At 38.7% G+C, this 27,674-nt stretch overlaps 1 protein-coding gene across 4 annotated transcripts in view; it reads left to right on the forward strand.

The window, feature by feature from the left end:
* The window catches only part of Sugct (succinyl-CoA:glutarate-CoA transferase), an 844,211-nt gene that overhangs the window by 576,154 nt on the left and 240,383 nt on the right, over nucleotides 1–27,674 (forward strand). The gene's annotated exons all lie outside the window — the stretch shown is intronic.

A 27,674-nucleotide genomic window follows, 5' to 3' on the forward strand; every position in this document is an offset into this window, starting at 1 on the left:
ACAAATGGAACCTTTTAGATGAGTGAGAGCTATGATCACTACTAGGAATAAGAATTTAGAATGCTATTGGGAATTAAACTGGCTTAGTGAAGTGCCCATAGTAGGTTATGCTCATACTATCATTCAAGATTTCTCTTCTATTAATCTGCTCTTAAGTCAAATTAGACAGCTCAATGGTTACCCCCCCCCCCCCAGTATAAGCACCACTATTGTGCCCTTTTGGATAGACTATTGTATTGATTATTGTTGTGGTAGTTATAGGCTTTATTTCTTTTCTACCCTCATAGCTTATTTATAATCTTCAGATTCTATAAGAACTAGTCCTCAAGAAGGAAGCTTCCAGGTCAGTACCAGCTCAATTCCTCCAAGTCCTATGTCCAGGAGATTTGGAATTTTTAGCAATAGTACCTTAAAGTTCAGAAGGCCACCAAAGGCAAAGGCAGTAATCTATATTGTTTTGAGAGTCTTTTGGCCTTCCCTGACCAATAGCTTGAAGGCAGGTTTTCCATTCCTAACATTTGGTTTTTTGATAGATATTATAATGGATCTTGCAGTGTGCCATTCTCACAAGTGCTATAATCTCATATGGTGTATGTATGTGTTTATTTCTGTCTTTCTATGTATATTATACATAATATATATAATAGTATTATTATATATTATTTTTAATGTTTTTATTAGGTATTTTCCTCATTTACTTTTCAAAGCTATCCCAAAAGTCCCCCATACCTCCCACCCACTCCCTACCCACCCACTCCCACTTTTTGGCTCTGGCATTCCCCTGTACTGGGACATATAAAGTTTGCAAGTTCAATGGGCCTCTCTTTCCAGTGGTGGCCAACTAGGCCATCTTTTGATACATATGCAGCTAGAGTCAAGAGTTCTGGGGTACTGGTTAGTTCATAATGTTGTTCCACCTATAGGGTTGCAGATCCCTTTAGCTCCTTGGGTACTTTCTCTAGCTCCTCCATTGAGGGCCCTGTGATCCATCCAACAGCTGACTGTGAGCATCCACTTCTGTGTTTGCTAGGCCCCGGCATAGTCTCACAAGAAACAGCTATATCTGGGTCCTTTCAGCAAAATCTTGCTAGTGTATGCAATGGTGTCAGCGTTTGGAAGCTGATTATGGGATGGATCCCTGCATATGGCATTCTATAGATGGTCCATTCTTTCATCACAGCTCCAAACTTTGTCTCTGTAACTCCTTCCATGGGTGTTTTGTTCCCAATTCTAAGAAGGGGCACAGTGTCCACACTTTGGTCTTCATTCTTCTTGAGTTTCATGCATTTAGCAAATTGTATCTTATATCTTGGGTATCCTAAGTTTTTGGGCTAATATCCACTTATCAGTGAGTACATATTGTGTGAGTTCCTTTGTGATTGTGTTACCTCACTCAGGATGATGCCCTCCAGGTCCATCCATTTGCCTAGGAATTTCATAAATTCATTCTTTTTAATAGCTGAGTAGTACTCCACTGTATAAATGTACCACATTTTCTGTATCCATTCCTCTGTTTGGTGGCATCTGGGTTCTTTCCAGCTGCTGGCTATTATAAATAAGGCTGCTATGAACATAGTGGAGCATGTGTCCTTCTTACCGGTTGGGACATCTTCTGGATATATGCCCAGGAGTGGTATTGCTGGATCCTCCGGTAGTACTATGTCCAATTTTCTGAGGAACTGCCAGACTGATTTGCAGAGTGATTGTACAAGCTTGCAATCCCACCAACAACGGAGGAGTGTTCCTCTTTCTCCACATGCTCACCAGCATCTGCTGTCACCTGAATTTTTGATCTTAGCCATTCTGACTGGTGTGAGGTGGAATCTCAGGGTTGTTTTGATTTGCATTTCCCTGATGATTAAAGATGTTGAACATTTTTTCAGGTGCTTCTCTGCCATTCGGTATTCCTCAGGTGAGAATTCTTTGTTCAGTTCTGAGCCCCATTTTTTAATGGGGTTATTTGATTTTCTGGAGTTCACCTTCTTGAGTTCTTTATATATATTGGATATTAGTCCCCTATCTGATTTAGATTTATCTGATTTTCCCAATCTGTTGGTGGTCTTTTTGTCTTATTGACGGTGTCTTTTGCCTTGCAGAAGCTTTGCAGTTTCATGAGGTCCCATTTATCAATTCTCAATCTTACAGCACAAGCCATTGCTGTTCTATTCAGGAATTTTTCCCCTGTACCCATATCTTCGAGGCTTTTCCCTACTTTCTCCTCTATAAGTTTCAGTGTTTCTGGTTTTATGTGGAGTTCCTTGATCCACTTAGATTTGACCTTAGTACAAGGAAATAGGAATGGATCGATTCACATTCTTCTACATGATACCCACCAGTTGTGCCAGCACCATTTGTTGAAAATCCTGTCTTTTTTCCACTGGATGGTTTTAGCTCCCTTGTCAAAGATGAAGTGACCATAGGTGTGTGGGTTCATCTCAGCGTCTTCAATTCTGTTCCATTGGTCTACTTGTCTGTCGCTATACCAGTACCATGCAGTTTTTTTTTTATTTGAAACCAGGACAGATTTATCCCTTTACTTCTTTTGTTTAAGAAATAGATTTTGAGAACTACATTTTAATTTAACTCCATATTCTGATGTAAATTGAGCTAATAAATCATTTCAGATTCAGTCTTCTCATCTTTGTGGGATAAGAATAACAATCATTTCTTTCTTTTTTTTTATATTTTTATTACATATTTTCCTCAATTACATTTCCAATACTATCCCAAAAGTCCCCCATAGCGCCCCCCACTTCCCTACCCACCCATTCCCATTCTTTTGGCCCTGGCATTCCCCTATATTGGGGCATATAAAGTTTGCAAGTCCAATGGGCCTCTCTTTCCATTGATGGCCGACTAGGCCATCTTTCGATACATATCCAGCTAGAGACAAGAGCTCCAGGGTTCTGGTTAGTACATCATGTTGTTCCAACAATAGGGTTGCAGATCCCTTTAGCTCCTTGGGTACTTCCATGCAGTTTTTATCACAATTGCTCTGTAGTACAGCTTTAGATCAGGCATGGTGATTCCACCAGAGGTTCTTTTATTGTTGAGAATAGTTTTTTCTATCCTAGGTTTTTTGTTGTTCCAGATGAATTTGCCAAGGTGCTGGAGTGTCTACACACCCTGTGTAAATCCCTGTAGCCCAACTGGAGAGATAGCCATGCCTTGTTCATGGGCTATCCTCTAGTTAGATGTCCATGCTTAATATTGTTTTCATGATTCTGATCAAAACATGAAATGCATCATTGTAATGTAGCAACATAAATTGGATTCTATACGTATAATAGCAATTCTAGAAAGAAAAAAGAAACCAGATGTATCTTATGTTATTAACATGAAGGAATTGGTACAACCAAACCATTTGTATGGTCCTTAATAGAGATTAATCAAAGACTTTTCTTACTAAGTAGCTTTCCAAGCAATCTTTGTCTATTATTATAGTAACTGTACATCTTATTCTATAAACTATACAACTAACACCATGTTTGCTGACTTGGGGGTTTCATTTTTTGCTTTATCACCCACAAGAGAGAAAGCCAGGCACCAGCTTCCCACTGGATTATAGCAACTGAATAGCTGAGCTTCGGCTGCATATCCATACTGAACTGCTGTAATGGATTTCTGAGTGACAAAATAATCCTTGGTAGAAACATTTTTTAGGGATTGGATTATTTTATGAAGATAATTACATGAGCCACAGAATACCATGATTTTGTACTATGGTTCATCAACTTGAAATTCCACAATGTGGTATATCATCCTAAACTCATGCTTTTCTCTTCTAATATTTGATGCCAGTTGTTCTCCTCAGAAAGCTCAAAACACAAATTGCGATCTAAACTTAGTGCCCGAATTCAAAGTCGATGTCTTAAAAACCCAGGATTTCCTATTGCTGGAAGATTTTAATTTAAAACATCCAACCTTCCCACTTTGAAATTGTTCCTTTGGCCTACTCTGAATTCAGGTAATGATACTTAGGGTGCTATGTAGCTCAGACTGGCCTTTATGTCACTATGTACTAGACTCTGAACATCCTCTAGTAAGTAGAGGATCACTCTGAACTTCTTGTCCTCTGTGCCCAGTTCTGGAGTGCTGGAATTACACATGTGTAATTTGATGGAAACACTATGACCTTTGATGAAGTGCTAGGAATCAAACCCAGGGCTTCATGGGGAGACCTATAGAGGACAGGGATGAAGAATCAGATGTTCCAGAGTGTTCAGGAGCACCACAAGAACACGGCCCACAAAATCAACTGACTAGGGCTCATAGGGGCTTACAGAGATCAGAGAGCTTATAGAAATGTGACCTAGGTCCTCTGCATATATGTTATGACTGAGTAGCCTGGTGTTCTTGTGGGATTCCTAATAGTGGGATCTCTGACTCTTTTGCCTGCTAGTGGAACAGTTCAGTACTAAAACTACTCAAAATGGGTTTCCACATACAGTAGATGAGTTCTAGTGTAGTGAAGTATACACAGTTTTTTTCACCATCAGGAGTGAAGACTAGAACAATTCCGTCATAAAGAAAGGGTATATTTTCTTTTTCCAGTGGTTTATTTATTCATTTAATACTCTGAATGCTGCCCTTTCACTGGTTCCCACTTCATAGAGTCATTCTCCATGCCCCCACTTTCTCCTCTGAGGGGTTGGGGCTCCCTGGATATGCCCCCAACCTGCTGAATCAAGACTCTTCAGGGTGAGGTGTGACCTCTTTAAGGCCAGACAGGGCATCTCAGTTGGAGAACAGATTCCACAGACAGCAACAGCTTTAGAGACAGGTCCTGCTCCAGTTATAGTAGCCACATGGAGACTGAGTTGCACATCTGCTACATATGTGCTGGGACCTCAGTGCAGCCCATGTATGTCCTTTCATTTTAAAAATGTTTGTGTTTTTCTTATTTCTTTGAGATTTTTATATATGGTTTGCTTCCCCCAACTATTCACAGATCCACTTCTCCATTTCCTACCCATCTGACTTTGTGTCCTTTTTTTTTTTTTTTTAATAATCGATGAAATCCAATTTTTTCTACCCAAGTTTTTTTTGGATACATTGTCTTCCACTGGGATTTGCTTAACTTACCAGAGACTCTACATTTAGAAAAACCTGTCTGTCCTTATCACAGTATCTAACAACTGCCAATAGTTCCATGCCTAGGGTTGGGGATTTTAGTTCAACTCCCATCTCCCTGCTGGGATTTGGCCTGCTTTGAAAATTTGCCCCAATATATTCTTTTCCTAATATGGTTTTCTCAGCATACAATTCTGTCATTGTTCTGTTTAAACTTGTGCAGTGGTTCCTGATCCAGACCACTTGCTTCAGTGCTATGAGTCAGAGCAAGTTCCTGATTTATCTATCCATCATGAAGTACCAAGCTCTCCAGTAATGGTTCTCTGTCTTTTTCTTCCCTCGACTCAGAAGCAACAGAGTTTCCTTAACCATCAGAATAAAATTCCATGCAGACATTTCATTTATCTTTCTAGTGTATTTTGAAGAGAAAAGGCAGTAATTTGTATATGCCATTTTTCTCAGTGTTAACCAGTGTGCTTTGTTGTACTTCCTGCTCTGTAGCTTTAAGCTTCCTAGAAAGAAAATATACCAAAAACACAACCAACTAAATAAACCAACCCCCCTCCTCTCCCTCACCTCCCTCCCCCACCTCTGTAATGCTGGAATATTCTTTTGTGTGGAAAAAAACAACATAATATACTCTGAGCCTTACATGAACACCTTTAGTTTATTGTTCAGTTTGCCATTTTAGATGAATGACCTCTTCAGCTGGGCCACAGATCTGCCTTTAGGGTGTTTTGTACCGACAGGATGTCATGTTTTCTCTTCTCATAGATATTTTTCACAGAAAGTAACTTACTTTACCAGGGAACTTACCTTAATCTAAACTAATCCATTCATCATGGAGAATTGCCTTCATTCATGTTGAAGGAGAGGGCTCGTGAACATTCCTGCTTCTGGGTTCCTTTATCACCCAAAGGAATTAGCCAGTTTAGGGTGTAACTCTGTAGCTGGAATACCAAGTAGGGCTGGTGCTTTCCAAGAAATTAACACATTCCTCCCCTGTGCCCTCTCCCTATCTGCTAAACTGTTAAACCTGAGAAGTCCACTGATACTTAACTGTGCCTGGTAAGAACAGAACTAAGTGCCAGGGAACAGGTGAGAACAGGTTAGTTAGCTGACTCACATTCAGGTACTTGGGATTTTTGGAGCACTTTCCCTCACCCACTGGATTTATTTACCAAAAAAGGCAAGGTATTAAGGTCTGTGAGCCCTCTGCTGGGCAGAACTAAAGATACTGCCACCCACCAGCAACTCTAGCTATTGTTAACAAAGGTGAAGATTTTCTCTTGATTGGGGGTGGGAGGGGAGGTGTGGTCCTGCCTGTTCAAGGTGATGACTCTAAAAAGCACAGCCTTCCCAGATCAAGACATTTAAACTAAGTCTGAAGGAGCAAAGGAAAGGAACTAACTTGTTGTATTGTCTACCCATTCATCTTCAAAAACATACATTTACTCCTTTACTCATGTGTGGCATGTTCTAGTGACATTAGACTCAACAGTACTGATGCATGTGTTCAAAAAAGCAAAAGAATAGAATTACTTACTAACCCTTTTATTCATTATAGAATTAGATTTGACGCATTTGTGTGCTTTTACTTATATTTAACATAGACCTTTGTATAATCAGTGTCCTGATTTTAGAGCTTAAAGATCAAAATTTCATCAGTTTGTTTCAGTGCTGAGAATCATGACTAGCTTAGTGCATGTCAGGCAAGATACACAGGAGGAATATCAACATTATTATCGTTTATTAATCATTCAGCAGCTACCTACTTTATACCAACACTGTATCTTACATGTGAGTACTAAGACATGGAGAAGAAAAGTGACCATCTTCAATGGTGCTGAGCTTTTTCCAGGGGACTTAAAGCATATAAAGAGGCTCATAAAAGGAAGAGCAATATTTTAGAGGTAGAGAAACCAAGAGGGAGGAACTTTACCAAAAGATAATTTGGGCATAATTTGAGAGCTGGTGTGGGATATGATGTTTGTGTGTTTGCCAGAGACTGGGTGCCATGGCAGGCAGTGGATAGTAGAGAGATAAATTGGTAGATGTGTGCCTTATAGGATTGTGTGGATGTGTTTCTAATGTTATTTTTTTCTCTTTTTATTATTATGGTTTGTTTAGTTGATTTGCCTGTACATACTAGGCAAGTAGTCTACTACTGATCTAAATCTCACACCTTGTTTTTAAGACAAATTTTTATCCTCTAGTATGGGCTACCTTTGAACTTGCTGTATAGTCCAGGAGTATTATGGTATTTTGAGAGCCTGGATCCAGGAAATGGATAGTAGTGAAAAATGAAGCTGGTATTTTAGTTGCCATCAGGGTATGAAGGACCTTGTGCTAGCGAGATTGGATGATACCTATTCAGAGAAGGGAAGTCATGAACAACAGGAAGCAGAATAGAATGGTGGTAACTGCTTTGCAGCTAAGAAATCTGTCTCAGAAAGACAGAGAGAAAATATGTCAGATAAAGCTACAACAGGCAGCTCTATGGTTTCTATGGGGCAGAGAAGAAAAGAAAAGGAGAAAGATCATATCACCCTAGAAAGAACACAACCTGGAAAACTTCAAGAGGCAGAGACTGGTTGTACAGGATGAAGAAAAGAAAAAGAAAGGAAGACTTGAAGTGGAGATGCCCCAGATGCAAGGATGGGAAAATAAAGGTTTGCTGTCATGATCACGACTTGTTTTTTGGCTATGCTGCGTTTGAGATGACTATATGTAAACATACCCAGTAAACAGATGGACATATGGGCCTAAAGCTCAGAGATAAGACTTGCTGAGGTCACTGGTAGGGCTCCTCAGCCTCAGGGAATGACTTAGAGAGAGGTGTAAAGAGAAGCAGCAGAGAGAAATAAGTGTTTCTTTTTCACTTAGAAGGACCTGAAACATTATTGGGGATGAAGTTTGGGTAACATTTTCCCTTAGTGAGAACATTACTTAAAAATAAGAATTTCAAAACATTTACTCTTTAACTTTCTATGTTCAAATCTTTATCCCTGAGTCTACAAACTTTAGCATTTTATATTGAGTATCAACCAACTTATGTTTATAAGAAATCATATTAAATTAGAAATGACTTAAAATAAACTCAAGATGAATTTAAACTATTTTAAAGTATTAAATAACACCCGTGATAAAATATCAAAGATTTAGTTCTTTTTGGGTGGGCTTGGGAATGGGAAAATGGAAAAGGATTTCATTTATTTTGATTCAAGTATGAATAAACATTGATTTTTATTTATGTAAATATACATAACTATTTCTGAAAATGCCTAGAATTTCAACCTTTCAAAACAGAGAAAGCATTTTAGATATTGAAAACTCTTATTTCTCACAGATGAGAAAACTACAGTGAGTTTGAGAAATTCCCTTCCTCATTCACATTGCCACTTAAAAGCTCTGGGAAGCTCTTCAGAATATTAAATACTGTTTTATGTGTAAAACAATTAATAATAATAGCAGTAGCTAACATGTGCTGAGGTTTACTGGGTATAGTGAATTTTCTAAATATTCTACACAAATCATCGTACTTAATTCTTACAGCCCCCGCTGTGCTTGATGCGTTATTTCTGAGTCTGTTTAGTTACAGAACTGAGGTTCAAGTGTAGTCCCTACCTTGTCCACTCTCATTCTTTAATCACAAAGCTGTCTTTGGAGAGCATTTGGCCTAAATGCTATCCATAAGTGTTGCCCACATGGATTTAGTATTTTGAATTCAGGATATTCAACACATTTTTTTTGGTAAAATATGAATCACTAAAATTCTGTGTCCCCTTAAAATATCCCTAATTTATCACACCGGGCAGCTTGTCTGCCTCCCTGGAACGCTTAGCATCAAGCAGGTCTTTGTTGGGGTCTAGGATCCTGTTTCTTTCAGATTACATAATGCAGCATGTCTGAAGTAGATCAGGATGTAGCTAATTTACAACTTCCCCGTGTGGTTTCTGAATGCTCCTTTTTCATTTCTTAGGTGGGAAAATCAGTACTTTATTTTCAGTCTCCTTTATATACTCTAGGCAACAGTTAAACATTTAACTCTTAGTAATTTATGTTTTTAATGGGATAGGGTTTTCCTTTTGGTTCATTTTCACAGAGTGAGTTTGGTTGTCCAAATACACTGAAAATCGCTGAGCATTATGGTTTCAACACATGTAAGCCTAAGGCCAAATATGAGTAACACATGATATTTTGTTACATGTCATGAACAAACCACTGTTTTGTAGTATAATACAAAACATAGCTAAACAGTTTAGATCACTATCAGGCATTACAAGGTTAGGTTTTTCAATTTATGTGATTACTCAAAACTCATTAGAAATATATTCTCTAGCTCTAGGGAATGCAGCTTAGAAAACTGCAGTTCTCTCTTGTGAAAATGGTGTATTTTAGTCTATTTATTATGGTTTTACTTTGTCTTAATTATATTCTTTGTACTTCTAGTACAATAGTCAAATTTACAAATAAACATACACTATATTTTTGCCATGAGCCAAAAAGAAATAAAGAGTGAAAATGAACGGGAAGAAAACATACTGTTGTTATTTATTAGCTTGCTCTCTTTCTTCAGAATATCACAGAGACTCTAACAATGAGATCAGTATTGCATATGACACTTGCTGGGAACAAAAGAATAGCTGTGCGGTAAAGTCCTTGAAGTTGTTCTGTTACTGGGCTGCAATCAAGAGCCAGGTTGGCCTTCTGAAGCTTTTGTTTCCTCACTTATAAAATGAGCGGTCTTGTGTGAGGCTAGGCCAGTGCCTGGCAAATACAGAAGTGGATGCTCACAGTCATCTATAGGATGGAACACAGGACCCCCAATGGAGAAGCTAGAGAAAGTACCCAAGGAGCTGAAGGGGTCTGCAACCCTATAGGTGGAACAACAATATGAACTAACCAGTACCCCCAGAGCTTGTGTCTCTAGCTGCATATGTAGCAGAAGATGGCCTAGTTGGCCATCACTGGGAAGAGAGGCCCCTTGGTCTTGCAAACTTTATATGCCCCAGTACAGGGGAACGCCAGGGCCAAGAAGTGGGAGTGGGTGGGTGGGGAGCAGGGCAGGGGGAGGGTATGGGGGACTTTTGGGATAGCATTTGAAACGTAAATGAAGAAAATATCTAATAAAAAATTAAAAAAAAAAAAAAAGAAACCGAACCTCTCCTCTCATCCCCTGCAGTGTTGGAGCTCTCTAGAGCAGCAGGAGAGGGATGACATTAGCTATGCAGTTGCATCTGTGGTTCTGTGCTGTGGGTCCTGTTATCTTAAGCACTCCAACTAACTTTGTGGAGCCCTAGGGTTCAAATCAATAAAACAAGGTAGTGATAGTGTCTACAGAACAGGATTATTATACATATGAAACTAGGTGTCATATGTATGTTCCAAGGCCCAGGTGTATGTGAAATAACTTCTTACTGCTTTATCAGCTCTGACCTTCTCACTCATCACAGTGCAGAAATCACCAATTTATTCTTTTTTTTTTTTTTTTTTGAAGACCTTCAGGCCTGTTCTGCCTGCCAGGCTCAATGTCGGTTTTGGCTTAAACGACTCCTGCTTCCAGAACACATTCTTTTTTTTTTTTTTTTAATTTTTAATATTTTTTTATTACGTATTCTCCTCAATTACATTTCCAATGCTATCCCAAAAGTCCCCCATACCCCCCCTCATTTCCCTACCCACCCATTTCCATTCTTTTGGCCCTGGCATTCCCCTGTATTGGGGCATATAAAGTTTGCAAGTCCAATGGGCCTCTCTTTCCAGTGATGGCCGACTAGGCCATCTTTCGATACATATGCAGCTAGAGATAAGAGCTCCTGGGTACTGGTTAGTTCATCATGTTGTTCCCCCTATAGGGTTGCAGATCCCTTTAACTCCTTGGGTACTTTCTCTAGCTTCTCCGTTGGGAGCCCTGTGATCCATCCAATAGCTGACTGTGAGCATCCACTTCTGTGTTTGCTAGGCCCCGGCATAGTCTCACAAGAGACAGCTATATCTGGGTCCTTTCAGCAAAATCTTACTAGTGTATGCAATGGTGTCAGCATTTGGAAGCTGATTATGGGATGGATCCCTGGATATGGCAGTCTCTAGATGGTCCATCCTTTCATCACAGCTCAAAACTTTGTCTCTGTAACTCCTTCCATGGGTATTTTGTTCCCAATTCTAAGAAGGGGCATAGTGTCCACACTTTGGTCTTCATTCTTCTTGAGTTTCATGCGTTTAGCAAATTGTATCTTATATCTTGGGTATCCTAAGTTTTGGGCTAATATTCACTTATCAGTGAATACATATTGTGTGAGTTCCTTTGTGATTGTGTTACCTCACTCAAGATGATGCCCTCCAGGTCCATCCATTTGCCTAGGAATTTCATAAATTCATTCTTTTTAATAGCTGAGTAGTACTCCATTGTGTAAATGTACCATAATTTCTGTATCCATTCCTCTGTTGAGGGGCATCTGGGTTCTTTCCAGCTTCTGGCTATTATAAATAGGGCTGCTATGAACATAGTGGAGCATGTGTCCTTCTTACCAGTTGGGACATCTTCTGGATATATGCCCAGGAGAGGTATTGCTGGATCTTCCTGTAGTACTATGTCCAGTTTTCTGAGGAACCGCCAGACTGATTTCCAGAGTGGTTGTACAAGCTTGCAATCCCACCAACAATGGAGGAGTGTTCCTCTTTCTCCACATCCTCGCCAGCATCTGCTGTCACCTGAATTTTTGATCTTAGCCATTCTGATTGGTGTGAGGTGGAATCTCAGGGTTGTTTAGATTTGCATTTCCCTGATGATTAAGGATGTTGAACATTTTTTGAGGTGCTTCTCTGCCATTCGGTATTCCTCAGGTGAGAATTCTTTGTTCAGTTCTAAGCCCCATTTTTTAATGGGGTTATTTGATTTTCTGGAGTCCACCTTCTTGAGTTCTTTATATATATTGGATATTAGTCCCTTATCTGATTTAGGATAGGTAAAGATCCTTTCCCAATCTGTTGGTGGTTTTTTTGTCTTATTGATGGTGTCTTTTGCCTTGCAGAAGCTTTGCAGTTTCATGAGGTCCCACTTGTCAATTCTTGATCTTACAGCACAAGCCATTGCTGTTCTATTCAAGAATTTTTCCCCTGTGCCCATAGCTTCAAGGCTTTTCCCCACTTTCTCCTCTATAAGTTTCAGTGTCTCTGGTTTTATGTGAAGTTCCTTGATCCACTTAGACTTGACCTTAGTACAAGGAGATAGGAATGGATAGATTCGCATTCTTCTACATGATAACAACCAGTTGTGCCAGCACCATTTGTTGAAAATGCTGTCTTTCTTCCACTGGATGTTTTTAGCTCCCTTGTCGAAGATCAAGTGACCGTAGGTGTGTGGGTTCATTTCTGGGTCTTCAATTCTATTCCATTGGTCTTACCGGTTGGGACATCTACATGAAACAGCTATTTCATTGACTACCACAAGCCTCCTCTATAGCACTGGTTCTCAACTTTTTGAATGCTGGGACCCTTTAACTCAGTTCCTCATGGTGAAATAACCCCCAACCATAACAGTATTTATTTGCTACTTTTTCTAGTCTATTTTTAAATTCATTCATTCATTCATTTTTATTGGTTGTTTCAAAGTTATTCCCCTTTCCAATTTCCCCTCCACAAGCCCCCTATTCCCTCCTCCCTTCCCCTGCCACTATGAGGGTGCTTTCCCACTTCCCTCACCTACTCCTGCCTCAGTACCATAGCATTCCCCTCTCCTGGGTCATCAAGCTTCCACAGGACCAAGGGGCTCCCCTCCCCTCCCCCACAGTGATGTCAGATAAGGCAAAGATAAAGCAGTCATCCTCACTACATATCCAGCTGGAGCCTTGGCTATGCCCTGTGAACTCTGGTTGGTGGTTTAGTCTCTGGGAGCTCTTTGGGGGTCTGGTTGGTTTATATTGTTGTTATGGTCTCTCTTCAGATCTTATACATCTTTCACCATTTTGCTACTTTATAACTGTAATTTTGCCACTGTTATTAATTGTAATGTAAATATCTGTTTTTGGTTGGTTTTAAGTGGTTCCTGTGAAAGGGTTTTGTGGTTTTTGTTTGTTTGTTTGTTTGTTTGTTTTTGATCTCCAGGTTTATAGACTTTTGACTATTGACATTTGGTTAGTATGTGTTATCTTAAAGCACAGGTAGGGACTGTGATCCCTTGCTCTTCATTGAGATATTACCTCTTATAATGATTATATCTTTAATCATGATAATAATTCTCTAATATATTTTGAAGCCTCTGTATCTGTACCTGGGTTTGTCTCATGGTTAGTGCATGTTACACTACTATGTCTGGTGGCCAGCATGTGTCACTGCCAGCCTATGCTACTCTACTTCCACACAATGTCAGTCTCCGCTCAAACTTTCTACATATCTGTAATTATTCTTATTTAGGTGATAATAAGGACAATAGATATTCTTCACAAAATATTTTGAGTTAAATATTTGCATATTTAAAAACAAGGAGCTTTGGAATGCAGGACATACATTAAGTGCTCAATAAATTCTGAATGGTGATTAGTTTTTGTCCAGTTGACACAGGTCGAAAACCTGGAAAGAGTAATCTCAACTGAGAGAATACCTCCATCAGACATGCCTACAGGAAAGTCTGAGGGGGTGTTTTCTTGATTATTGGTACATAAGGAGGGCCCAGCCCACTGTGGGCAATACTATTCCTGGGCAGGTGGTTTTGGGTTGTTTAAAAATAGGAACATGAACAAACAACGGGGTACAAGTCAGAAAGCATTTTTTTTCAAGCCTCATTTTTAGCTCAAGCCTCTAAATTTCTTCTTTGATTGAGTTCCTGTCCTGGATTTCCTCAACAATGGGCTGTGATTGGTAATTAGAAGATGAACCACCAAATATGTTGCTTTTTGATATGGTCTTTATCAGCAATACAGAGCAAACTAAGACACCTGTTGCAGGCATAGGCCATCTAACTACTTAAAGGTGGGGTACAGCTGATGGGAACTACTCACACATGACTCTGAAATATCAACACATTTGTCTTGCTTATTTCATAAAAGTCATTTTTTGGATTACTGGGAGTAATATATAAGGTGGATAATAAGTATACCTAGACTTAAGCATAATTTCAGTCTCTTCAGAGCTGTGGAACTTTGGGAATTTAACCACACTCACACCGGTACAGTAAGGATAATAATAGCACTCTATCTCTTACAGGATCTCCATGAGGATTAATATAGAAAATTAAAGCTCTTACTGTAGTGCCCACCATATAGTAACACGCAAATATCATTAGTTAATGTTATTATAACTATTAAAAATGAAATTACATTTGAGTCTCTCAAGTATATTATTAATTTTAAACTCATGGTTTTGGTCCTAGGAGGCAAATGCAATGCACACTGCTATAAGGCTCGTCAGGGCCTCTCTGAGAGCTACATGCATGTGTGAGATCTTATTTCTGGGAGTCAGAGCATGGGTTCCTATGGCAGAGATTTGGAGAATCATCTTCCAGAGGAAACTATCATGTCATGTTCAGTTAGCTGTAGTATCTTTGTTTTTTGTTTTTTTATATCTCACAGAATTGGTATGTGAAAGCCATGCTTTAAGATATGGGAGACTTATTATTTTTTTAAGGATTAAGTAGGCAGTGTCATAGCTTACTCAAACACAAAAATAGCTTGAGTTTTGAACTTACTGGAGTATTTTTCCTATATTGAAATTAAGAAAAATAGTATAATATAAAAAATAATATTTTAGGCCGGGCGTGGTGGCGCACGCCTTTAATCCCAGCACTCGGGAGGCAGAGGCAGGCGGATTTCTGAGTTCGAGGCCAGCCTGGGCTACAGAGTGAGTTCCAGGACAGCCATGACTACACAGAGAAACCCTGTCTCGAAAAGCCAAAAAAAAAAATAATAATAATATTTTAAAATCATATTTCTAGTTAATTCCACTGTGAATCTTTAACCCTCCATGTTTCATCTAACTAAATCAAATTGGGTATGTATGTGTATTGTATCAAGAGATAGACTTATAACAGAGAGCTCTCACAACTGCAAGACCACCCACCTGTAGACAGGATAAATAAAAAATGTGCAATTAAAGCAAGCTGGCTCATTACTGGTAATATTTTGTAATAACAATTTAAAATGTTTTCTAGATATCCCCAACTATGTAGAAGAACCATTTCCTAAGAGCTTTGGTGAAGTAAATGGCATATGTTGTGGATATATTTTAATTAGTGCCCTTTAAGTCTTAAATATGCTATGAGGTTATGGTACCTCTAGGTCACTAAGAGGATCAGAAGTGTTTATTAAATTTAGACCTCAGTGGGCACCATGTCTGGTCTAGAACAGAACCAACACACTTCCATGAGATGAACTTCTGCTATCAGGACTGTAATTTACATCAACTGTTTGGGTAAGAGACCATGTGGAAGGCAAGTTGTTTGTTCGTCTTCTTGTCTTTATTCTTTAAACTAACCAAGGAAACAGGTATGGAAAACTAGTTTTATAGGTGAAAAAAACAAAGGATAAATTTCAGTAGTTTGTCCCAGATCTAAGAGGTGGGGATGTGGATGACTCAGGTTATGGTTCCCAGAGAAATCCTCACCTCAAGGAAGTGATGAGTCTCTGGTCCACCAGTTCTTAAATTATACAGGAAACGTGAGGAACAGACAGATCTTTCAGCTTGTTGCACAGCATTAGCTAAAAGCCAGTTAAAACTAATTTTAAAAAGTGAGTCTTCCTTCTTAGTTCACCTTTATTCTCATGGCTATATGAAATATGATTTTGGATATAAAGAACACACCCCTTTCCCATACAAAAAGCAAAGCAAAGTAGAACTCATTACTGGTGGTATAAGAGAATTCGAATTCTACTTTAAACATGACTTGTTGTGTGCTACCCTTCACCGTTAAGGCTGCACGACTGTGCTAAGGCTGCATGACTGCGCTTCGCTAACGTTTTGAGGAATGACTAGTTTTTGCCCTTTAAATATCTCTATGATTTTGTTCTAAGATTTCTACCTAAAATGTCAAAATTATAATGAGTATAAAACTACAAGTTAAAAATTACTGAATGGCAATTATGAGCCAGACACTAAGCAATATATTTACTTATCTTTATTTGTAAAAAAAAAAATCAATAACTAGCTATTATCATTTATAAACCATAACATTTCCAATTTATAAACTATACATTAATTTTATGCATGAAAAATATAGAATGAATAAAGTTGAAGTGATTTGCCTAGAAACAAGAGCTATTCAATGATAATATAAGAATATAAATCGAATTATCCTCAGAGCAAAAGAAACTGTTTCAGGAAATAAGTTACGCATGTGAGAATGCTAAATTCTCTAACTGTGGAGTGAGTGGGACAATATGCAAGCTAGGCTTGGTAATGCCTTATAGACTTGTGCAGAAAGGGAAGGACAGGAGTGTGACCCTTTTCCACTTTTCCCTCTGAAGAGTATTGACAGTCTCAAGGTCCACTTGGTTCTCCATTTTAGGGACTTGTAATCAAGACATTTCATGAGATATTTTTATTTTGTCAATATTGACTTTTTTTCTGAGAAAGTCTGTTTTTCTCATTTGCATATAATCAAACCAAATATTTAATTAGTGTTTTTATACTTGAAGTGGTTCAAGTATAAAAAATATATTTAATGGATTAAAGGTCAGCCAATGTTTTAATGTTTCTCAGAACATAGTATAGGTCAAATGATTATTATATCATGTTTTTAAAACCTATACTTTATTGTTTAACCATTTTTCTTCTTATTTAATACTTGAACTAAAGTCCCAAATCATTCATCCATATTCCATACCATTTTAAACAAATTGTTCCGAAACATTGGAATTGTTCTTTTAAAGGACAGATGGAGTCATCTTTAATGTCCAGCAGGATCCTTAGTTATAACTGGGCTTAATGAATACCCTGAAATGATCAAGGTTACATGAAAGCTTTGAGAGGTCACCTGTCCTGGCCTTGTACGCAGTTACCTCCCATGTACCTACCATGCTTGAAGATTTATACTTTCATGCTCTATGAAGTACCCATGAAATGTCTGCTTTTGACATATTTTTGAAGCAGAAATTTATCTCTCATGGTACAAGAGCTCAAATGCCCAGTAAATTTTGACAAAAAACTAACTGGTTAAATTAATAAGTGTGTTTTTTTCTTTTTAACTAGCCTATTTTTCTAGAAAAAAAAACTAAGTAAAATCTCCTGAAAACACTACTTTTGAGGGAAATATTAAATAATGATACTATCCCACATTATACCCAGCTACTCTCTGCCCCAGGGTCTAAGTTTCACTGCCTCCGTGGCTAGGCCCTGGTATCAGTCTTCCCAGCTCTGGTTTGCCTGCCTCAGAGACAGATGCTTGTACCTTCCCAGTCATCCACTCCCTCCGGCTAGTCGTCAAACATCCCCTTGACACAGGAAATCAAAACTCTGGAAGCTTATAATTATCAGTCAGTTTTATATATCAATAAATAATCAATCCCCAAGACACCCCCATAATAAATTCTGAGCCAGTATTATCTACTGATACAAGCTGCCCACCTAGATTAGACAAGTTATCCTTTTATGATCCTCAGAGCTACCTGTGGCTATATAAAACTGCATGGATAAAGGTCATCCTCTTCTCTATCTATCTTCTCTAGTCCTCCTCCTCCTCCTCCTCCTCGCTCTTCCTATCCCTGTCTCTGTCCGTGAAATTCCCCCTTCCTTTTCCCTGTCTAATCACAGGCTTCATGTTGTACTAATATTTAAATTAATTGGGGGAAAATTCTGCTACAACTACTGATGCTGTATATAACAAGAAGTTTTAGATAAAAGAGCCAAAAGTCTAAATAAAAACATCCCACAAATTCCATAACTTTGTATGTTGTCTATAAAGTTTAAAAATTGAAAACTAGAAAGGACATATGTTTTAATGTGAGCTATGAGTTCTATTTTTCTATACTCTTTTAATTTTAATATTTTTGTGGTATTAAAAGAACCAGGTACATTCTTTTTTTTATGTAGTACTGGTTGGTAAAATTAATTTTGAGTTTTTCATACTGATTCCCTCTGCCTATTTGTACTCTTCTACAGGTCTGCTCCTTAGTCACATAGTCACAATTCCTCCTGGAGCTCACTGACCTCCTGTTTTATTTTGGCTGTGCTTTCCTTGTTAAGTATTTTTGGGAATTTCATAATGAGCACCGCATTCACATCGTTTCTCACTCTACCTTTCCCACTTTGAATTCTTCCTGTATCACTTACACAACCTGCTAAATCCAGTTAGTATTGCTCATATGTGTCTGTATTTAAGGCTGGACACTGTAACTGGATAATCTATCAGAGAGCTTACCCTTGGAAATGACTTATTCTACCTTTCTTAACAGCCATTAATCGTCTGGAGCTATTCATGTAGGGGTGGGGGCTTGTGAGGTTTTCTCATCTATCTTGATTAAAAAAAAATTATGTGCTTTTGTGTTTTGCCTATATGTATGTTTGTATGAGAGAGTCAGATCCTCTGGAATTGAATGGAATTACAGACAGTTGTGGGCTACAATGTGGATATTAAGTATTGAACTTGGGTCTTCTGGAAGTGGACAGACTGCTTAACTACCGAGCCATCTCTCCAGCCTCCCTTAGCAATCTTGAAACATCAACTGGTACAGGTCTTGTTTAGACCACCATATTGTTAAGATTCCAGGGGAGCAACTCTATCATGTAGTGGCCTTTCTAATCCTCAGCTATTACAATCTTTTATACCCTTCTTCTGTGATGATCACCCGGCCTTGGGTGTAGTAGGGTTTAGATGGTAGATATGTCAGTTAGGGATGACACTCTACTATCAGTGTTCTCTCCATTTTGATTGTTTGTGAATGTCTCTGATGGTCCCTATCTTCTGTAAAAAGAAACCTCTTTGACTGGGGAGTTACACTTCCCTATAGATATAAATATTGTTATTTAGAAACAGTTGGTGATTATACTGGCTTCGGTGGTGGCAGTAGTTGGATCCCACCAGCCATCAGTAATCATTTAAGTATGATTTCACACTTATTAGTGGACCTTAAGTCTTAAGGATGGCTGTTGGTTACCTCCAAAATATAAGTGCCATTATTGCATGCTTGGGGATATCTTGCCATGGTGGTCATTGTGGTTTGAAGTAGTCACATCTGGGTAGGACCTTTAATTGTTTTCTTCCCTTGGCAACTTATAGAAGCACCTCAGATAATATAAGAGATTTTTCCCATGAAGGAGACTTGCAGATGAGTTCTTGCTTGATTCTTCCAAGTGCTTTGTCTGACATGCACAATGTTTTCAATGATAAGGTCTTACTTCTAGTCCTAGGGATTGTACAGTTTTAGGAGTTTCTCAGATGCTCTAATCAATAGCTCAGAGTGAGGTTTTTCCTGTCTGGCATTGTTCGACGTTTCCAACATAGCTGAGACTTAAGAACAGACAGAAATACTGAACAGTTAGGTCAGGTGGGGTGTTCACCCTCTGTTGGAGTAGTACCAACTAGGCAGCAACCTGAAACCTCAGAATGTTTATTACGCACAACACAAGAGGAGGGGTTAGCTAGTCTCTGTAGGAGGTTGTTATGGGGAGCAGTTTCAGACTGAAGCCATCTGTGAGGAGGATTTGGATAGTTGTATTTGGACACATTGGACTATTAAGCAAGGGGCCCGTGTAATCTTGAGACAACTTTGTTGGTGGACAGATTTGGGAAGACAGTGAGCCAGTCAGGACTGTTCAAATGCCCATATTCTTGGCTTCTTGGAAGAGTGCATCTTACACTGTGAGTTTTGACTTTTAGGGATGTTTAAACTCCTAACACTTTGATATTAAAATTGCAAGTTTGAATCTATAAACAACATTTTTTTCTCTTGGAAAGAACCATAACTTTAATCATCTTCTCAGTATAGGGAATACTAAGAAGGTTTACAGGTCAAGGCACATAGGCCTGGGATACAAGAGAATTCCAGAAAGGAAAGGCCATGATCTTAGACTTAACTGCCCTCCTGTTTTCACCTCTCTTTCTTCCTCCTTTCCTTCCTTACATTTCCTCTCTTTTCATCTACTAATTGTTGACATAACAAGAGTGTCCTTTGCAAGTTAAAAAGAACATATCAATCTACATCCCAATACAGAAGACATTTTCAAAATATGGCCTTATTTTCAGGCATTTTCAACCTTGTCAATTAACATTTCACAAGGTGTGTATGGTATGTGTTGGGATGAGGGTCATGTGTAGGGTGGATGTCTAATGGTGTGTATATGTGTGCTTGTGGTATATGTGTGCTATATTATAATGTGTATGTGATATGTTTCATGTGTATACAAGTGTGTATTCTGTGAGTATGTATGCATGTATTTGTGGTGTATATAGCATGTGTATTATGTGCATGTGTGTATGTGTGTGTTTATGTGTGCATAATGTGTACATGTGTGTGGTGTATGTGTGCATATATGTGTGCAGTGCATATATGGTATATGTGAGCTTATTACACACACACACACACATATATATATGTGTTTATGTGTGCATAATGTGTACAATGTGTGTGTGTGTGTACATGTATATGTGTGTGGCAGTGCATGTATGGTATATGTGAGCTTATTACACACACATATATGTGTGTGTGTGTGCATGGTATATATAATATGTGTATAGTATATTTATGGTGTATTTGGTCTGTTCATATGTGAGTGAGTGTGTGCTTATGTGTTCCAGAAATAGTATGTATGCACATTAGTGTGTATGACTTATGTATGTCTACAGCTGTGTGTGTTCTGTGTGTATATGGTATGTATGATGTGTGTGTGTGTATGTATGTGTGTGTGTGTTTTCATTTTTCAAATGCTTCTCACAGTCTTGTCTTCCTTCTGCTCTCTCTCCTGCTATATATGTGTGTACATCAAAACTGATTCTGGATCTGTGAACCAGTAAAATCCAGCCTGGTTTACCTTGCACTTAATATTCTCCAGCTGTGTTGTCTCAGCTCTAGGGAGACATTTTCCTGACAAGCATATGTGGTTTACGGAGCCAAGCAGTTGATTGGAAACTTCAGGGCTATGAGTTCTAGCTCTGGGTCTGCCCTGACACAGCGTGTGACCTTGGGCAATTCATTTGATCTCTGTCCAAGTTCTCTGATGCTTGATAACAGGATTTTCTAGACATCTCCCTGCCAATAAAAGCATATGGAACTACTCCTTGTTCCACAGGGGAAGGCTACACTTCATTATCCTTCAGTCTTTTAACTTGCTTTCTGTTTGCCTATCTCCCCAATTCAGGGACTCCATTGTCTAACTGTGGCTGTTCTCCCAAGCCTTAGACACACTCCCCCCCCCAAAAAAATATTCCATCAGCAATATTTCTGTATTTCATTCCTCTCCTTTGTTTCTAAATGTTTGGCTCACAATACTAAGTTACTTTTTTGGAGCAGTGAATTGTGCAGAAATGGATTCTGCGGACCTCTCCATTGCTACTGTAAGCAGGATAGTTAAATCTCTCTCATTTTTCTGCATTCTTTAAAGTACAATTTATTGTCTTATTAGCATCCACAAACCACCCTGATATTCTATTTTTCTTTTACTTTTTTTCTTTCTTAAAGAAGCATCTCCTTTTATAGAAAATGATTAAGTTAATAAATTTTGTTAGAAGCAATACAATTCCAAGATTTTTTGGAAAGAACATGCATTATTCTTTGTTTTGGTCTTGGGTAGAAGATAATTTATTTTGATAATAGATGCTTTTAAGTTTTGGGAACACACAGAGACATAATCAGGAATTTTGTGGGCTGGCATAGGAACAAAATTGTTTGTAATCAGTTTTCAAATTCATCATTATTATTGCCTCTACTGAAGCAATAGTTGAAAATATTTCTAATATTTTTGCTTAATGCATCAAGACTATTTGTCTCTCTGGGATCCTGGATTTTGATGCATTCATCCATCAGGTTTATCATTAATTTCTGTTAATAATAGTTGTGTGTTCTTGAGCCCAAATAAGAACAATACCTAGCATATGGTTCATTCATAGTGTGTCAATCACCTAGGCCTGAGTTACACACTTAACAGGGTACGTGTCTAATTGGAAACCTTCTGACCGGAAGTCTTCCTTGGGTTTGAGCAGCCCCTCCAGGGGCTCCTTTAGATCTAGCTAGATCATCATCCCATTTTCATTTGACCTTTTTTTATTGGATATTTTATTGATTTACATTTCAAATGTTATCCCCTTTCCCGATTTCAGCCCTCCTCAGAAACCTCCTATCCCATCCTCTCTCCACCTGCTTTTATGAGGATGTGCCCCCACTAACCCACCCACTCCTGCCTCCCCGCTCATTCCCCTACACTGGGGAATCAATCCTTCACAGAACCAAGGGCCTCTTCTTCCATTAATGCCCAACAGCATGTGGAAGAATGCAAATCGATCCATTCTCATCTCTTTATATAAAACTCAAGTAAGTCCAAGTGGATCAAGGACCTCCACATAAAACCAGATACACTGAAACTAATAGAAGAGAAAGTGGGGGAAAGCCTCAAATACATGGGCACAGGTGGAAAGTTCCTGAACAGAACACTTTGAACTCTTATAAGCAACTACCAGACTAGAAATGCCTTAATGTTATATCTATACATTATTTCTTTGCAGTGGAAAAAGCCTATTAAAGTAGCAGTGATATTTTATATTCATTATTTATTCTGATTTAGTATTTTAAATGATTTATAATGTATAATTTTATAGTTAATCACAGTAACCCTGCAAAGTTGTTTACTCTTATGTATTCACAATATGAATAAGGAATAAGACTGTTAAGGAAATTTACCTAGAGCTATAGAGTGAAGAAGGGTTTACTCATCTAATACCTGTATGTTTAACTAATGCACTCAGAAAAATAGCCAGATACACTTATAGGTGGGCCCACTGTGTATTATATTAAGACTACAATAGACTTGATTGCAGATAGACCTGCTCAGTGGTTGAGAGGGCAGGAGGTAGAGAAAAAACCACACAACTCCTTTTCATCTGTGATATGCACACACATGCACACACACATACAGACAAACTAAGCTGAGTAGATATGCATTTGTTTCAAATGAGATTTCCAAATAATGTTTTGTTTTAAATTGTATAAATATGAACATGCTTTGAAAAATGTTGCTTTCCACAAGTTTGCTTTTCACAGTGCATTCTTTTTGCTCTTTTGCCTTTCTCTTTCTCTCTCTCTCTCTCTTCCTTCCTCCTTCCTTCCTTCCTTCTTTCTTCTTTTCTTTTCTTTCTTTCTTTCTTTCTTGATTTCTTTCTTTCTTTCTTTCTTTCTTTCTTTCTTTCTTTCTTTCTTTCTTTCTTTCTTTCTGGCATTCTTATCTTTGCCTCCTGGTCTAAAATGCTAATATACTTCATGTTCATGTTAACTTGGGTCACTGTATTGCTAAGGTTATCTTGTCCTTTGAGATTTAAGTTGCCTCAGACTCCATTTTATCTCTCCTTGAATGTTTTGATACCACCCTCATATCTGTTCACTAGGACTTGTCATCCTCCTGAACAATGCACTCTGGTATGTTTTGACTTTGATGCCTGCTGTCTCTTCCCTCCTGACTGCCTTTTTCTCTGTGATTTAGGCTGATCTATGTGTGAAACAATTCTTTATCCTTTGCTTGAGACATTCCTACCCAAATTAGCCCACAAGGTACTACCTTGGAATACCTATCTACAGGTAATGAGAAAAGGTTTACCTCCCAATAAAACAATTTAATACAATGTTAAGTGTGGATTGTTGTCTTCTCTTCAAATGTCTTTAGCTACCTTCTCACCAGCAGGTGTCTGGGATGGTTATTGTTGCCTGTTCTGTATCATCTCACTGTCTAAACAGATGTCTTCCTTCTTGTATTTGTCCTTCTCTAGGTCATCAGTCTTCCATTTAAAATGTTCTTTTTTTTCCCCATATATTTGCCTCCTCTCCCATCCATGCCTTTCTGAAACTTACATTTCTACTCCAGGAAAGCTATCAGTTCATTTTCTAAACAAAGATGATTTTGTCTCCCTAGAGGTCCTGGTGCAAGCAATTAAAATGAGCTTTCACTAGATATAGTAACACAGTGTGCTCCACTGGAAGATGGAATTGGGCTGATGATGGACATGCTCCGGAGGTTGCACTTAAACCATTTTGGGGAACACACACACACACACACATATGTGGAGTATAAGGTGGAGAATTTATAAGCAAGTTCGTTTTTTACTTTAAACAATTACTATTGAGTGATGATTTTTGAATAGTCAGGTTTTGACATTGGGATAAGCACTTTATCTTATTTATGTAATTGAATATATCACAGAAAGCACACATTTGTATTTTGTTCTAGTTAGCCACCTGGTTCAGTATCTTGTCAAGGAAGTGAGAAGTAGCTCAGCATTGAGGAACCCTGCTCTACCCTCCCTGGTCTTGAGTTATATGCAAAGCTCTGTAGCTACAAGTGGATAATGATATTTCTTTGGCCAGTAATGGTCCACTCCATCTGGTGGCATCCCTTGATCCTTAGTTCCCCAGACTCTGTGATTTGCTACAACTTTCTAAGAGATTCATAGAATATGGGAAATGTCACAATTTCCATCTCTCTTCTAAGAACATGCCTTTTCCCCAGTATATGAGAGAAAAAAATGAAATGTGCTAAGTATATATGCTTTCATTATTTTTTTCCTAACAGTAGTCAAGCATCTTAGTGTATGTCATATAGCAAGTTACATTTGATCCTCCATTTTTATGCAGAGTGGATACAAATATCTACTTCTTCAGTGTGGTACTTAATACATATAAGAGTGCCGGGCGTGGTGGCGCACGCCTCTAATCCCAGCTCTCGGGAGGCAGAGGCAGGCGGATTTCTGAGTTCGAGGCCAGCCTGGTCTACAAAGTGAGCTCCAGGACAGCCAGAGCTATAAAGAGAAACCCTGTCTCGAAAAACCAAAAAAAAAAAAAAAAAAAAAAAAACTTAAAAAAAAAAATACATATAAGAAACATTTAGGAGTTTGTTGCTCTCTATATTTAGTTGAATGTTTCATATTAATATATTTATTCAGTATTTGCATAAAATATTCAGTGGTTTTGACAATGGTCTCTGAAGAAAGAAAATTTAATGAAAATACATCCTGTATTCCAATCCTTATTTTATATGGCATTATCTTATAAAGAAATAAGATGTAAAAAGTTACATTTCAAAGTGCCAACAGAAGAGTCTTATTGTTTAATACATGCCTTTTATCCAGTTTTGCTGAAGACGGGAAGATGTTTAGATAAAGAAGCGTAGGTAGATTCTTATCCCTGGGGCTGAAAGTCCTCTGCCAGGGACAGAAGACAAGAAGGCTCTGTACATATGTCTAGAAAGAGCTGCATATGGTATTACAGCCACATGTGGAAACATGTGGTCTTGTTCATAGCTGTTTACAGTTTGGACTTCGGACTTTTTTGTTATCAGCATTTACTATATTGAGTGATTTTTATCCAAATTTACTGCACATGCAGTATGCTCTCCAGAGGCAGCCTAGAGGCTTAAACCATTTATCATCAGTCCACTGATCTAACAAATGCCTCCTATCAATATCTCCAAGCACAAAACATCCATACTGTGCTTGTCAAGAACCAGAGGCTGAGCAGATCTGATTTAGACATCAGAGTGTCATTTGGTACTCTTTAAGTCAGAGCTCCTGTCAGGTGGGCTACCTACCTCAGACCATGCAGGTCCGAACTTACTTCAGGATCCTGCATCCTTGATAAAGAAACACTTCACCTGAAAACAAACCCTGCCCCTTCTTCCTTAACAGCTACAAGCCATGAAGAAATGTATCTACAGGACCAAACCATCTTAGTTCCCTCCTTTGAATTATTTCTGAAATGAATAGATGTTAAAGCCTTCTCTCTTCCATCACCTTTATTATTATGGAGTGAGTTCTCCTTTAGGGTTCTTAGCCTCATTAATAAAATAATTAAATATTATAAATTAAATACTATATAAATAATTGACTTAGAAGAAAGCTCAGGGACAACTTGAATAGACACTGAGAAGAATACAACGCTATAAATGAGCTGAAGATGCTGGCGGCACCAAGAGTAAAAGATGGAGAAAAAATCATGTCATTTAAATGAGATACAGAACTCAGAGGAACAGTGAGAAAGCCCAGGTGTCAGGGGAAATGCACTTGAGAATGCCCAGCTAAGGGTCTGAATTCAGAGGCCATTCTGTCTCCTGCTCATGTGTCCCAGGACAAAGGATTGCACCAAGAACCCATAACTAGAAATAGGGACTGTATGTGAAGAGAGAAAAAGCACTGTTAAGAAAGCAAGCGGCCATTGATCTGGAGAAAGAGCGCAGCAGATATCTTGCCATGTGGCATATAGCCTGTTTTAGGGCCTTTGTAGTTCTTGTCTCTGCTTTGTATTTCTCTGGCTTTTTCCCATCCTGCATCACAAGTTCTGTTTCTTAGATGAAGCCTAAGGAAAGGCTTTTAGTCTTCCTCCACAAAAGGACTTCTTGATGTTTCAATTCTCTCCTCATTCACAAGCAATGATGATGGTCTCACCTGTAGGGGAATTTTCCCCAATTGACTATAATAATAAATATAAGAAGCCAATCACTGGGCGAGAAGAAGGTGGGACTTCCGGGTTCGGGAGCGGAAGAGAGGAGGAGGAAGAGAGGACTTCCTTTTGGATTGAGGGAGTAAGGCAGAAACATTGTAGACAGAGGCTATTAGTTCGGGTAGGATTCGCCACCAGAAGATTTCTAACATGGAATAGTTGATAAATTTAGGATGCTAGGTTCTGCGCCCAGCGATTGTTATCTGTTGATTTTAAATCAAGATTGTCTGGTGTCTTTCTTTTCGAGGTGATTCATGATTCAACTGAGCTCTAGGGAAAGGTAACCACAGCAGAGCATGGGTTTGTGAGAGTATACCCCAGCTAGCTTTAGAAGTTTGGGAGTGCTAATCAGATTTGGCAGCAGCCAGCCAAGAGGTGAATAGAGCGAATTTGGAACTCTGGAGAGTCCGAGTCAGCCTTCAGGGGCAACCATTGACCAAAAGGAAAAAATGTTTTGTCCTACGTGTCGGGCTGGGAACAGACCACCGGCTGGTGCCTAGCTGGCGTTAGCATGGCTTGTTTTTTAATATTACATGCAGCACTCACCCATATTGTGTTAGTTAGGGTTCTTAAGAGGGACAGAAGTTCTAGAAGAAATCTCTCTCCACTTATTTAATAGATTTGTTATAGTGGTGGAGAGGGTATGGTCCGGCTAGTTCAACAATGGATTAGTTATAAGTCCACGAGGCTGGATGACTCAGTTGGTCTTTAGTATACCAGGATCCCAAAGAAGTATGATCCAACGCCAGTGCAGTAGTAGACTTACCACTAAGAGTGAGAGAAAACAGGCAAAGAGGGAGAGCTTCCTTCTTAAATATCCTCTACATAGGTTGCCAGTAGGTGTAGCCAAGATTAAAAGTGAATCTCCCCACCTCAAAATTTTTAGGTTAAAAGTGGGTCTGCCCACGTCAGATGATTTCATTAAGAAACAAAATCCTCATGGGTATGCCCATCAGCTTGTGTTTTGGTTAATTCCAG

Source organism: Mus caroli, unplaced genomic scaffold (genome assembly GCF_978045245.1).
Source record: "Mus caroli unplaced genomic scaffold, Mus_caroli_1 scaffold_15, whole genome shotgun sequence".
NCBI lineage: Eukaryota > Metazoa > Chordata > Mammalia > Rodentia > Muridae > Mus > Mus caroli.